The sequence below is a fragment of the Budorcas taxicolor genome, chromosome 10, assembly GCF_023091745.1.
Source record: "Budorcas taxicolor isolate Tak-1 chromosome 10, Takin1.1, whole genome shotgun sequence".
Lineage (NCBI taxonomy): Eukaryota > Metazoa > Chordata > Mammalia > Artiodactyla > Bovidae > Budorcas > Budorcas taxicolor.
Genome location: NC_068919.1, coordinates 72,014,252 through 72,030,089, shown reverse-complemented (window position 1 = coordinate 72,030,089; position 15,838 = coordinate 72,014,252). Strand labels below are relative to the sequence as shown.

General features: G+C 40.1%; 1 pseudogene; it reads right to left on the bottom strand.

Moving 5' to 3' along the window:
• Nucleotides 1-1,943: 1,943 nt before the first annotated feature.
• LOC128054252 (elongation factor 1-gamma-like) lies at nucleotides 1,944-3,325 on the bottom strand (annotated as a pseudogene).
• Between the last annotated feature and the right edge of the window lie 12,513 nt (nucleotides 3,326-15,838).

Genomic DNA, 15,838 nt, shown 5'->3' with positions numbered 1-15,838 from the left:
TTTATGGCTCAGCTTTGTGTTTCAGAGATGTTAGGGACTCCAAATAAAACAAACAAGCTTATCTGCAACTGCTCCAGCAATTCTGGTGTATAATTTTGTTTGTTGGTTTTGTGTCAGGGCTTCATAATCGGCATGATATTACTCATGCACGGTCTAGTTTTGGATGTAGGAAAGGTGCTACTTGGTAATTTTTTTTCTTTTGCTTCTTGGAATTTTTGAATTCTGCTTAAAAATGACAAATGTCTGCTCCCTTGGGCTTTCGGTACCTATCAGACTCCACATTTACATGTCTGTTCTTTTTTTTTTTCCAGTAATCTTGATGGATGTTTTGGAATGTGCTCTGAAAAAATGCACACTAATATGTAGCAGAGACATTTACTTTTTTTCTAGCAGAAGCTCATCCTGTGACATGTTTAGGCATCAGAGGATGGTTGGTATGGTAGATAACATCTGAAACTCCATATATACCTTGATTTCTGATTCATTGGAAAATGTGGTCCTTGAAAAAGGGAGTGGGAACCCACATAGGCTTTTATGGATTCAAATTCCAATATCGGTGCCTTTGAAGTTGTTGTTAGGAAATCATTTGAGTAACAAGTCTAGTCATCACCATATCCTGATCACCCACCAGGCAGATAAATTACTTCCTGTAAATTATGACATAGAACCTCCACCCACTGAGATTCATTATATTACCCAGCTGTCTTTTAAGTAAATTTTCTCTCTGAAAATAGTTACAAGGAATCCAATGTAAAATATACTCACAAGTATTTACCTAAGTACAGAGATAGGTAGCATTTAAAAATGAGTCAACAGTCTTCTCACCCTTTAAATCTGCCAGTTACTGAAATTTTCTATGGCATCTTGATCCTTAAAGGAGCCCCAGGAAGTAATTTAATCCATTCCCAGACCTCTGGACAGACAAGCTAATTTTATCTTATTCTTCAACAAATGTAGCCAAGGCTCCTCCTAGCCCTTACAGTTTTGCTTTATAAGTGGTTTTTAAAAGTTTTTTCCTCTGTTGGTTGAATATACCTGTTTCTGAGTATTGAGTCAGTGACCGGGCCCATTAAAAGGAGCAGAAAAGAGAAAGATTTGCCAGGACAAACTTAATATAATTGAATTTTAATTCAGACCACACAATATACAAGTAGGCATATTATTATGACATATGATGACAGGCATATTATTATGAAATGATTTAAGTGTGGCCCTAAAAATACTACTATTATTAGTATTTTTACCTGGCTATTGCTGGCTATTGCTCCCTTTATACACCTGCTCAGAAATGGAGCTCTTACATCTCCTTTCTGACAGCTATGCATAGATTTCTGTTGAGGAGTAACCTGACATTCGATCCATGTCACAATGACCCAGATGGTGTGCATGTTTGAGAAATGGAAATATATAATAAATTTGTTCCTTCTTTGGTCCAGTGCGTTGGGCAGTATTATGGCTACAACATGACTGTGTGTGCATCTTATCTCAAAGAGTTTCTTTTTTGTCAGCTTGAATACGTTCATGGCTTTTCAATGTCCAAATGTAATTTAGTATTTTCTGACAATTCTACTTTTTTAAAAAGTATCTCTTTTGTGTTTGTTATTTTCTGTAATTTCATTACTTGGTCATTCAGAAACTGTTTTAACCAGATATTCTATTTATTTTGGATATCCGATTTATTCAGTCTGATAATATTTGTTTGCTGTTGACATAAAAAAGCACAGCATTTTTACCCCAAATAGAATATATCTAATCTATTTCTCTCAGGGTTAAAACACTAAGCCCAGAGAAAACAAGTGAGCTCTTCAAGGTCAGCAGACACTAGAGTAGTTCAAGGAGCTGAGTCTAGCACCTACAGCCTCCTGATTTAGCCCAGGAATTTTTTGGTGAGTGGGGAGGAATTTTTTTTTTATCACTTTTTATTTATTTATTTTTAATGTTCAGTTTCCTTTAATGACCCCCATTCTCCCCGAAGGGCAGGTGCAGGTGGCTGGGCGATGGCAAGAGGTGTTCACTTAAAGATCTTGCCCTGATTGAAGGCTTTGCCCACATGCTGGAAGGCCCCTTCCCAGCAAAAGTATTCTCGAACCAGCGTCTGGGTCTCCTCGCTGCCGGGATCCAGTTTCCGCCATGTGTATGACTCGTAGTCCACCTGCCAATCTGGACTCAGCGGAAAAGCAAGCTCCTGGCCTCGAAAGACCCAGACCCCAGAAATGGAGCTGCTATTGTTGGTTCCAAAGAGAATGCAAAGGCATTCTTCCTCAGTTTGTCCAATCACTGGAACATTCCAGTGATGAGGTTGCAACTCATGAAGGTCTGGGTGAGCTCTTCAGGGAAGCGATACTCAGAGTACCACAGGGACCAGCCATCTTTATCAAAGTGATCTCAAAAGTACAGCAGGGCCACGGAGAGCATATCCTCACTGGAGTACTTGCGCTTAAATTCATCCAACACAAAGGTGCTCTTGGGCAGACGGGCAAAGGGATCCTTGGCCTCCGGCTTGGCAGCCAGCGCCTGCTCACATTCATCCAGCTCCTCCTCAGGAGCAGGGGCAACCGCCTTCTTCTCCTCTTTGTCCTCCTTCCGCTCCGCCTGGGGCTTTGGCTTCTCTTCTCGAAAACCTTTCTCCTTCCGTGGGGTGTCCTTTTTAGACTGGCTCTCTGCAAACTTTTTAGCATCAAACTGGGCCATTTTCTCACAGTTTCACCTCTCCCAAGACAGCCCGGAATTGGGGCTGGTTAATGCAGGTGAGGAATCAGAGGTTGGTATTAGGGAAGGCCTGGCGGAAAGAAGGCTCCAGAACCTGTTTATAAAGCCACAACAGGGTGCAGACAACTGTGATGTCAGCCAGCGTCACGCGTTCGCCCACCAGAAAAGTTCTCGTCTTCAGGTGAGCATCCAGCAGCCCCAGAATCCGCCTCACCTCCTCCTTTGCATTCTCTCTGGCCTGCTTGTTGTGGTGCATGATGCCCAAGGTAGGGAACACCCAGGTGCTGGCTAGTGGCCCTATGTTGCTATCAGTGAAGCTCACCCACTGCACAACCTGCGCTGCTGCCTCGGGAGTACTTTCCCACAGCTCCTTGTTGCTCACATAGTAGGCAATGGCATTGCTCTCCAACACACAGAATCCATCGTCACCCTCAAAGGCTGGAACCTTGCCAGCAGGAAATTTACGGAGAAGTTCGGGGATGCGGTTGGTTTGGCCAAAATGGAAGTGGGGTAGTGCTGAGAGCAAGCGGACCTGAGCTCCGCTGTACTGAGCGGGAATGAGGGCCTTGAATGCCCTCCAGTTTTCAGGGTATGTGTACAGGGTCCCAGCCGCCATGGTGATTCCACAGAGAAAGGGCTTTATCACTTTTTAATATGTTTTGTCACATAGATTTCAAAAATCCTACAGATAATTTAAATGAGTGACTAGTTTCTCCTCTAATTATTCAGATTATATCAATTGTTCTTTAATGATTTAAAATTTTGTGCAAGTGGGGCTTTCTTCTATGTGAAAGCAGGTACATCATTTCCCAACTCTCTCTTCTAGGAGCCACTAAACATGAACAAAATATTTACACTTAGATGGATACAGTGTTGCACCATTTAACTCGCTAGTGATCAGCCTGGGCCTGTACTTGGAATAGCTCTATTCATGTTTTATTTTCTCCTTCCAGAGAGTGCTGAGAATACAAAGCAACTCTCACCCATCTCCTTGCTTAAATCTCACTAGAAAGAATTTCAGCAAAAACATTAAAATAGACAGTACTGAGGCATTCAAACTATATCAGCAAGTAGGTAGAACACAACCATCTAAACCATCGTCCACTGAAAGTATCCTTTTATTTGTGACACTAATTCATTTAAGAAAGACTTCCACCTAAATTAGCACCACATCTAAAAACAAACTAGCACATAAATCCAGAAACAACTAGGGAGAACAGTCAATTAAATCATCTAGATAATATAAATGGGAAAACACTTTCACAACTCTCTGCCTGATTTTTGCACTAGCCATGATGTCTTGATATTTCTTCCAAAGAGAATGTTTAAATTAAAGTTGTCCAAAAGCAGCTATTTTACTCGGGGTTGGGAGTATCACTGACTAGTGCATCTGGATTAATTTATATCTATATTTACTAATGATGCTAAAGCTGAAACTCCAGTACTTTGGCCACCTCATGCGAAGAGTTGACTCATTGGAAAAGACTGATGCTGGGAGGGATTGGGGGCAGGAGGAGAAGGGGACGACGGAGGATGAGATGGCTGGATGGCATCACGGACTCGATGGACGTGAGTCTGAGTGAACTCCGGGAGTTGGTGATGGACAGGGAGGCCTGGCATGCTGCAGTTCATGGGGTCGCAAAGAGTCAGACACAACTGAGCAACTGAACTGAACTGAACTGAAGCAGAGACATTACTTTGCCAACTAAGGTCCGTCTAGTCAAGGCTGTGGTTTTTCCTGTGGTCATGTATGGATGTGAGAGTTGGACTGTGAAGAAGGCTGAGCGCCGTAGAATTGATGCTTTTGAACTGTGGTGTTGGAGAAGACTCTTGAGAGTCCCTTGGACTGCAAGGAGATCCAACCAGTCCATTCTGAAGGAGATCAACCCTGGGATTTCTTTGGAAGGAATGATGCTAAAGCTGAAACTCCAGTACTTTGGCCACCTCATGTGAAGAGTTGACTCATTGGAAAAGACTCTGATGCTGGGAGGGATTGGGGGCAGGAGGAGAAGGGGACGACAGAGGATGAGATGGCTGGATGGCATCACGGACTCGATGGACATGAGCCTGAGTGAACTCTGGGTTATGGACAGGGAGGCCTGGCATGCTGCGATTCATGGGGTCGCAAAGAGTCGGACATGACTGAGCGACTGAACTGAATGAACTGAACTGAATCATCTTAGAAAACAGAAGAGCTTTGGTGGGTTTGGATTCATGTTTAGAGAGTTCAGGTGCTAGCTGGATGGCCTAGAACTGTTTCCCAAACTTTAGTCATTTGCCAGTCCCCTTTATGATTTTTGCAACTTCCAACTATATACTCTTTATATATTTCTTATGTAATATTTTCTTTTTCTTGAAGTTGAGTTAATTGAAAACTTAAATATGTCTATTTAAAAGGAAAATTGTATCACTCTTATAAACAGGAAACTACTTGCTATAATATATAGTAAGCGTGAATATAAATAAAATCCAACATTATTCTATTTTATACTGTCACTTCAGAAGACTGTGATCTTCCAATCTGTCATCCCTTTTGTTAAAAGTTAGAGTAACACATTTTGCATCAGAGGAGTAATAAACACAAGCTTGCATCAAACTGAGATTTTCTTGAGGTTATCGGAAGGATTGAAAGAAACTTAGAAAAAGGCATATCTGCTTCTGCAACATCCTCTCCCCCAGCATTATCCCACGCTGTGATGCTGGGGGTCTTCGAGCTGTCCTGCCAATGCACAGAGCTCTGTCTGCCTCTGCACCTTCACAATTGCTATTTATTCCCTTCCCCAGAAAGGACTTCCCCCAGAGTCTTACAGAGCTCTCTCTCCCACTGGCTTTTACTCAAGTCTGCTTTATCAGAGAGTTCTTCCCTGCCTGACTACAGGCAGTAAAATACAGGCATACTTCATTTTAGTGTGCTTTGCTTTATTGGGCTTCGTAGATTTTGCCTTTTTACTTTTCTTACAAATTAAAGGTTTGCCGCAGCCCTGGGTCAGGTGAGTCTGTCAGCACCATTTTCCCAACAGCACATGCTCAGTTCATGTCTGTGTCACATTTTGTTAATTCTCGAAATAGTCTAAACTTTCCTATTATTATTACATTTATTATGGTGATCTGTGATCAGTCACTATTATAACTGTTTAGGGACACCACAAATTGTGCCCATACAAGATGGTGAACTTAGTTGTTAAAATGACAACAAAGAATTTAAAATATTACTTATTCTATTTACTTTAGAATGAGCGTAGTTGGTAAAATAGAGGCAAGTTTTAAGAGGATTGACTCCAATTTTGGGGTAAAGTGCTATCAAATAACACTGCAGGCTACAGAGAAATCATTTATGAAAGGGAGAGACAATAGGTGTGACAAATTTCACTGTTGTCTTATTTTTTTGAGAGAGTATTTTTATTGAAGTATAGCTGATTTACAATGTTGTATTAATTTCTGCCATATAGTAAAGTGATTCAGTTATAATTTTATTATATATGTATATTTTATATATGTATACATGTATACATATATAATTCAGCTATTATATGATCAAGTTTTGTAAAAAGGAGACATTACATATCCAAAACAAACCCCAGAAGAATCTGCAAAACATATTGACCTCTGTTTTTGTAATCAGGCAAAATAATAGTGCTAGTTCCGTGTAGAAAAGTGAGTGGTGTTTAACACAAGTCCCCAGCTCATTAAAGTTTAGAGTCAGTAAGAATTAGGGCACTGAATCAAGCCTTGTTTAGGTGAATAAATTTAGTGAGAGAAATTCCAGTCTACAAAGCTGCAGTTTTAATCCTTAACTCCAGGCAGTCATTTCATAAGTGGTTTCCTTTGGTCATATAAGGTAACTGTGGGTCACATAAGTTCTGTTAGAAAAACAAATCAAGCCTTCTGTTCCACTAATGGTGGATCAGGTAACTTTCTCTCCTAGGAAGAAAGACCATATTCTATAATATCAATAAGCTTATCAAGGCTTCCCTCACCCCCTGATTCTGCTTAGTGTCTTATAGGGCAGGCAAATGCTTCAAACAAAATTTAGATCTGTTAAATGGATAATTCCATTTCCCATTAAGAATTATTTTGCACTTACAAAATTAAAGTGTCACCTTGTGTTTATTTTTAAAACAGGAAAATATTGATGAAGCAAATTTGTCTTTCTCATTTATTGTATTCTGGAGCAAGGTTTATTTATACTCAGTGAAATGATCACTTTTCTGGTAATTTCTCTTTTTTCCAGCAAAGAAAGCTTAATCTTCTTTCCGAAAATGATTCTATTTGGGCAGCAAATCCCACACTGAAAATTGTTCCAGATCTCAAATTACATAACTTGAACAGATGGCAGTCTCATGGTTTTGACATGTTGGGCTACAGTCCTAGGCTGTGCAGAAGAACCAGCTCTGGAGCCTTCCAGTGGACAAGCAGACAGATCCCGTGAGCCAGCAGACCTGTATAACCATGGGATCAGGTTGAGAACTGCAGTCTGGCTCAGCTTCCCATGTTCACGACTCCGAAGCATATTCCTCAGGATCCTGAAAGACATACCAGTAGTCCTAGAGAAATTAGTGGTAAATTTGGTTAAATCATAAAGATAAACATACCTTTTTCTGTGAGAGAAAACAGACTCTCAGGGAACTCTATACCAGAAGAGGGATATCGTTTACGGTAAGACTTGCAATGCCACATGCAGTTAGTTATTAAATGGATGTGTTCTAATGATGTCTTGGGTTTGGAGTACAAAGAGATGAAACAGCTAAAAATGCCTATCTTCACAGAGCTCGAAATTTAGTGGGGAGAAGGACAACTAATGAATCAATAAACAAATGAACAAATAAATGTTCACATATGAGGGTGATAAGTGCCAAGGAGGAAAAACATATGCAGAAAAGAGAGATAAGTATGTGAAGTTTTAGACAGGTTGGCACAGAAATGCTTTTTCAAAAGGTGATGTTTGAATAAAGACTGAAGAAAATAAAAATGCAGATCATGTGTACTTTGGGAGAAGGGCATTCTAGAGCGAGGATACAGCCAGTGCAAATGCCCAGGGTCAGGGGGATAGATGGACTGTATGAAGAACTACAAAAAATCCAGGGTGGCTGAAGCAGGGGAAGGGTGCATGAGATGAGATCTGGGAGAGAAAGTGAGGTCAGATTATGCAGAGTTTAAAACAGCATAATTTGGAATTTGTCTTTTATTCTGAGTGAGGTGGAAACCACGAGGAGGGTTTGGAGCGACAAAGGACATGATTTGAATTATTATTTCTCAGGATCCTTTGTGTAGAAAATCAACTGTAGGGTAGTAAGTGCAGAAACAAGGGGTGAGGAAGTGAGAGGCAAAAGGGAAGCATTTAGGAGAATGAGAGGTAAGGAGGTAAGAAATAATGATTTGAACCAGAATGGTACCAGTGGAGGTAATGAAAAGTGTACAAATTCTAAGTGTATTTTTAGTGTAAAACTAACAGTTCTGGTTCATGAATTAGTTATGTAAGAAAAAAGAGAAGCATTTAGGATCATTCCAAGATTTGGGGGTTGTGCAGCTGGAAGGATGCAATAGAGCTGAGAAGTGTTGTGAACAGGAGAAGAATGTGGGAGGAGGAGCAGATTGGGGGGATATCAGACTTTTTAGATGTTTATTAGATCTCCCTGGTAGCTCGGACAGTAAAGAATCTGCCTGCAATGCGGGAGACCTGGGTTCAATCCCTGGGTTGAGAAGATCCTTTGGAGGAGGGCATGGCAACCCACTCCAGTATTCTTGCCTGGAGAATTCCCACAGAGGAGCCTGGTGAACTATAGTCCATGGGGTCGAAAAGAGTTGGACATGACTGAGCAAATAAGCACAGCACACATTAGATCTCCAAATGGAGATGTTGAGTAAGCAATGGGATATACAAGTTAGGTGTGCCAAGGAGAGATTTGGGCAAAAGATATAAAAGTCTGGGAATCATAAAGATATACATAGTATTTAAAGCTATGTGACTTGATGAGTTTACTAGAGAGGGGAGTGAGAGTGAGTGTAGAACCAGGTAAATATAGTCAATAATCATTTGTATGGAATGCTGCTGATTAGTAAGATGAGGCAAGTTGGCAATTGAATTTAGCCATATATAAGTCATCATTAATCTTTATAAGAGAAGCTATAGAGAGTCTAGGGCTAAAATCCTTGTTGCAGCAGGTCCAAGAGAGAATGGAGACATTGAAGAAAGACAGTTCTTTCAAAAACGTTTTGCTTTGGGAACGTCCCTGGTGGTCCAGTGGTGAAAGTGTTAATCGTTAATTTGTGTCCGACTCTTTTGCAACCATATGGACTGTATCCCTCCAGACTCCTCTGTCCATGGAATTCTCCAGGCAAGAATACTGTGGTGGGTAGCCATTTCCTTCTCCAGGGGATCTTCCCAACCCAGGGATCGAACCCATGTCTCCTGTATCTCCTGCATTGCAGGCGAATTCTTTGTCACCAGGGAAGCCCAGTGGTGAAGACTTTGCCTCCTAATGCAGGGGGTATGAGTTCAATCCCTGGTTGGGCAGCTAAGGTCACACATGTCTTGAGGCCAGAAAACCAAAACATGAAACAGAAGCAATATTGTAAATGGTCCATATTAAAAATAGTACTTTTAAAAATTTGCTTTGTTTTAAAAAGGAGAGGAATGAAGTGGTAGCTAGATAGGGAAGTGGGAGCAAGAGAGGATTAAAGAAAACTTTCTATTAAAGTATGCTACTGCTTCTAAGTCACTTCAGTCATGTCCGACTCTGTGCGACCCCATAGACGGCAGCCCACCAGGCTCCCCCATCCCTGGGATTCTCCAGGCAAGAACACTGGAGTGGGTTGCCATTTCCTTCTCCAATGCATGAAAGTGAAAAGTGAAAGTGAAGTCGCTCAGTCGTGTCCGACTCTTAGCGACCCCATGGACTGCAGCCTACCAGGCTCCTCCACCCATGGGATTTTCCAGGCAAGAGTACTGGAGTGGGGTGCCATTGCCTTCTCATCATATTAAAGTATGATGTACATAATAAAACGTACACTGCTTATGTGTGTAGCTCTCTATCATTAATACAACCAAACACACAGAGAAGCACCCTGGGAAGCCTCATGCCTGGTCCCTCCCAGTCACTGTTCACACCCTACTCAAGGGCAAACATCTGTCCTGACTTCTAAAACCACAGATTCCTTTTGCCTATTTTGTATTTAACGTAAATGGAGTCACACTGTTTATACTCTTTTGTATTTGGCTGTAGTTTAATCTTCCTTATCATTGTATAATAACCCATTGCAAGAATATACCAAGATTTATTTATCTATTCTACTGTTGTTGGGCACTTGGGTATTTTCCAGTTTTACAAATAGTGCTGTTATGTACATTCTGGAATATATCTTTCACTGAATATGTACATACACATTTTACTGGTTATATTTCGATGAGTGGATTGCTGAGGCATAAAGTATACATATGGAGAAGGACACAGCAACCCACTCCAGTGTTCTTGCATGGAGAATCCTATGGACAGAGGAGCCTTGCAGGCTAGAGTTCATAGGGTCACACAGAGTAGCATACGACTGAAGTGACTTAGCATGAATGCATACGACGTATGCATTTGTTCAGCTTTAATTTTCCAAAATGTTTGTACTAACTGCCTCTCTCTCCAGCACTGTAAGAGAGACTTTATCAGTCACAGCAGTGATTTTATCTCCATCTGTCACTCATTGGTCTTATATCTCCGTTTGTTGAGAATTAAAGTTGTAAATAGGAGTGGAATTTATTGGGCCCCCTTCAAACCTTAAGGATAAGACTCTACTGCCCACAGTTTTATGAGCACTGACCACCAGTATAGAACCTGGCACCATGCCTGACACAGGATATATATGCAGCATGTGTTAGTTGTTGCCCTTATTTTGCCATCCTCCTCTCAGACCTACTTCCAAGCAAGGGCAAGATAAGGCAGTGATAACTGCACATGCTTTCTTTTCAACTCACACTTAGTCATCTGATCTTGTTTTACAGGGCTGGGAATGGGGAAAACTCGGGTTTCCTCACTGATCATATTGTAGGGCCAAGAACAATACAGAAGCTCAAACACTCCTTTCCATAACTTCTGTTGCAAACATCCATCAGCTCAGGCATCTCACCAGGTTGTTGGAAGGGCTGAAAAACAGTTACACCCTGGCTGTGATAGGTTTCATTGTAAAAGAAGTCCATTAATAAACCATCTCCAAGAAAAGGATACTCTAGTTAGGCACTGAACTTCTAATAGCAGCAATTCTGAGGACAGCTAGTTACACAACTGAATACAGTACCTTGCCCTTGGCAACTATCCAAAAATGAATATTGTTTATTTAAGCCAATAAATTAAATATACTTCTGCATTTAAAAATCCCTTTCTAACATCTATATTCATCTGTAGGAAGTAGTTGTGACTACTATCATTACATCCAAGGAGATAAATTGATTGTTTTTACTGAGTTGTGTCTGATTACACCTTTTATCCTCACATTGAAATATTATTTATGGTGTGAGAAGCAGTATCTTTCAGATATCACAAACAGTACAAATAGTACAGAGTTCCCATATACTCCATACTCAGTTTCTCTTATTATTAACTTATTTAGTATGCTACATTTGTTGTAATTTTGAATGGATCAATATTGACATATTATTATTAACCAAAGTTATAAATTTACTCAGATTTCCTTAGTATTTACCTAATGTCCTTTTTCTATTCTAGGATCTCATCCAGGATACCACATTACATCTACTTGTATCTTAGTCTTATGGTTGTGAGAATTTTTCCAGAGTTAATTTTTTTTAAGGAGTACTGGCCAAGGATTTGGTAGCATGTGACTTAATTTAGATTTACCTGATATTTTTCTATTGATTAGACTGCATGATTGATTTTTGAGGAAGACCACAACAAAGATCACTTGCATTATATCACAGCAAGGTCCATTCTATCAATATGACCTATTGCTGCTGATCAACACCATCTCAATCACGTGGTTTGTCTGATTAGTTTATGTTTCTGCAGGGTTAAGCTCCTTCCATTCTGTACTCTTTTTTAAAATTTATATATGTTTTTAATTGAAGGATTCTATACAGAATTGTGTTGGTTTCTGCCAAACATCAACATGAATCAGCCATAGGCATGTTTATGTCCCCTTATACCGTACTCTTTGTAAGGAAGTCATGATGCATCGTCAACACTAAAGAGGTTCCACCTCCTTGTGGGTGTGGCATCTACATAAACTATTTGGAATTCTTCTGCATGAGAGATTTGTCTCTTTGCTCCATTTATTTATTTATTCAATTATTTGTATTAGTATGGACTCATAGGTGTCTATTGTTATATATTGGATTATATTAGTCTAACACTACGTTTTTATTTTTTGCTCAAGTTTCCAGAATTGGCCACTGGGAGCTCTTACAGTTGGCTCTTGTATGACTTCAACATCCTCCTGTCGGTATGTGTGTATATGTGTGTGTGTGAGTGTTTGTGTGTTTTAATACTTCCTAACTTTCTGGAACTGCAAGTTGCTCCAGGACCATTTTGTGTCTTTCCTGACCTAGTCCTAGAGCCATATTGTAGGGCCACATTTCTCTGAGGAGCCCTGGTTCCTTTTCTTGGCCCGTGGTATTAGAAACCAAGATCTGGGCACTAGCAGTGCTCCTTGCCACTGGGATGTCATTACGTCTGGGCTCTCTCAGGTGAGAAAACAAGGAATTATACTTGTGTATACTAATCCCCGTATATACGTGCATGTGTGCATGTTAAGTCGCTTCAGTTGTGTCCGACTCTTTGTGACCTTATGGACTGTAGCCCTCCAGGCTCCTCTGTCCACAGAATTCTTCAGGAAAGAACACTGGAGTGAGTAGCCATTCCTTTCTCCAGGGGATCTTTCCAACCCAGCAATCGAACCCAGGTCTCTCACATTGCAGGCAGATTCTTTACTGTTTGAACCACCAGGGAAGCCCTCAACTTCCTAAACTAATTTTTAAGTTTGCATACATTAAGGTTCAGCCTTTGTGCTGTGAAGATCTTTGGGTTTTGACACATGCATAATGTCATGCCTTTATAATTATAGTATCATACAGATTAGTTTCATCACCCCAAGAAATTGCCTGTGCTTAATCTACTTAACTCTTCCTCCCCTCTTCCTTAGAAATCACTGATGTTTTTACTATCTCTATAGTTTTCCCTTTTCTAGAATGTCAGAAAACTGGAATCATATAGCCAGCCTTTTCAGACTGGCTCCTTCCACTTAGCACTATACATTTAAAATTCATCCCATGCCTTTTGTAACTTGATAGCTCATTTCGTGTTATCTCTGAATGATATCAATTGCACGGATGTATCACAGTTTGTTTACTCATTCACCCACTGAAGGGCATATTTATTCCTTTCAGTTTTTGGTGATGATAAATAAAGTCGCTGTGAATATTCTTATGGAAGTTTTTCTTTGAACATAAATTCTCAAATCAGTTGAGTGAATACCTAGGAGTGCAACTGCTGAATGATATAGTAAGACTATGTTTAGCTTAACTGATTCATTTGACTAACATGTGCTACTCCTTAAAATCAAGTGGTACATATGTGTTCAGTTGCTCAGTCATGTCTGACTCTTTGTGACCCCATGGACTGTAGCCCATCAACCTCCTCTGTCCATGGAATTTTCCAGGCAAGAATACTGGAGTGGGTTGCCATTTCCTACTCCAAAATCAAATAGTGATTACCCCTAAAATCATCCATCATCGTCACCATCAGCTGTGTATTCCTTCCACACCCATTCCAATTTTTGGCACATGAACATGGTGACTGAACTTTCCTTATGTCGGAATAATCATTCTTTATATTTTTAAAAGTCCTTTAATGGGGACTTCTCTGGTGGTGGAGTAGGTAAGACGTTCAGGTCCCAATACAGGGGGCCTGGGTTCAATCCCTGGTCAGGGAACTAGATCCCACATGCATGCAGCAGCTAAAAGGTCCCCTATGCCATAACAAAGACCCCACATGCCACAGCTAAGATCCAGCACAGCCAGGATAAGTAAATAGTTTTCTTAAAAGTTTTTCTACATCCATGATCACAGTATCAGTACAGTAGCCAACTTGTTCAAGGGAGAATCCTGGCTCTGCCTCTAACCTCCGACTTGAGTCTGGGCAAATATCTAATTACTTTCTCCTATAATAGGGGATACCAGGAGTGCCTGCCTAAGCCTACCTCAACATGTCCTGAGAATTTAATGAGGCTCAAGAGCAGAGAAGGAAACGGCAACCCACTCCAGTAATCTTGCCTAGAGAATCCCAGGGACGGAGCAGCCTGGTGAGCTGCCATCTATGGAGTCACACAGAGTCAGACACGACTGAAGCAACTTAGCAGCAGTAGCAAGAATGCTGTCCTTCTTTAGCCAAGTTATGCTGCTGTTTGAAGGCTCAGCCAAGATTAACTACAAATCTGTTGATTCCTAATCCCATGTTTCCTCCACTAGAGATGAGTTAACACCCAACTTCATTTTCCTGCTCCCTAGCCAATATGAGGACCTCATCAACACCAACTCATTGATCTAAACCAGTCAATTAAGGAAACCACCTTACCATGTATGTATTCATGTAAGAACATGTTAAGGTATAGGCTCTCAGATCAATGAATGGACTAAGCATTAAACTAGTTCAGTGATTCATGATTAAACTGCATGAACATGAATTTAGTGTATTAAAACTCTATGAATAAATTTAAAATGTCTAAAGAAACCCGTCGGTGGACATAAAGTGAATCTATTCAGAAACAAGTTTGGGCAGTTCACATCAGATACATAGTGTTTTCAGAGTAAGGTTTAATTATTTTTAGAGGTTTTAGAGCTCTGTATCCCAGCCAAAGAATGCTTATCTGCTTTATGCTAGTTTTTACCTGCAGAGTTTTTGTCTCTATGACATCATTTATTTGTTCCTGCATTTTAAAACGCATTGCATAATGATGGGAACTGAACTAAGAGAGTTAATCATACCCTGGCAATCCTTGAGCATGCTGGAAGCTACTAAGAAAACTTGAAGAAGAATGTTATTTCAAGATACACTCAGATCTATTCTGAGTTGAATATCGCCAGGTTGACTTTCTATGATTACTTGTATGCTTATGTAAACAAATGAAGGTGCAAAATTCCTCTAGGACTGACAGAGATTAATATTAGTAAAATAAACAAACAAAAAAAATACACAAGTGCTTTCACACACACACACCTTTGCTGCAATCTTCTTGGCTTGGACGAGACAGATGTATGTGTGGGACGTGACTGGAACTACCAAAGAGTATCACTGAATTTCCAAATCACCTGCAATGATTGAGATCAGTTGAACACACTTGAATTAACCAACTGGTCAATGTCACAGTCTAGTTTGGAAACCATTTGTAGATAAAATTACAGTCTACACACAACAGAAAATTTTAAATATGCAGATATCTTTATAAAGACTAAATGTTGATTATATCCTAGTATCATTAGAAAGGAAGAATAATGATCAATTCATTTAGTGTTCAGTTTGTAATGTGAAGGATAGCTTTCTGTTGGGTGGGCCAAATCTTTGTCCCTGGAATATTGGTGTCAGAACTTAGAAGTGTTTACTGACCTGTGTACTTCTATTGGGAAAATCAGAAAGTGTTGAAATTTTTTTTCCTTATTTCACTTGTTTTATTCATTCTACAGATATTCAGCACTTACTATGTACCTGGCATTGGGCTTGGCGCTGGGGAACAGACAATCCAACAGCATTTGGGGAATGCAAACAGTTCTAGAGCCAAGTGCTCTGACTGACTACATGTCTTAATTCAAAGTGGAAGACCCAGGCAAATTAAAACAACCAAAAAGTTTTGACCAGTTTTACCTGTGCACACCTAATATACCCACACCAGCCTTTCACTAAATCTTGATTGGTACCTTTGCCTTCTTTCTAACCATTGTCTCTTGGCTGTAACTCCAATGGATTAGCTATAATTGACAAACCTAAAGGCTTATAAACGCAAACAAACTCCATTTATTTACTTCAAATATTCTTGAAGTACAATAAGAGGCAAATAAACACCATTTCACACCAAAAAATGAGGTAGAAGATTTCAGACTTTTACTTGAAAACATCAAAATAGACCCAGAAATGACCAC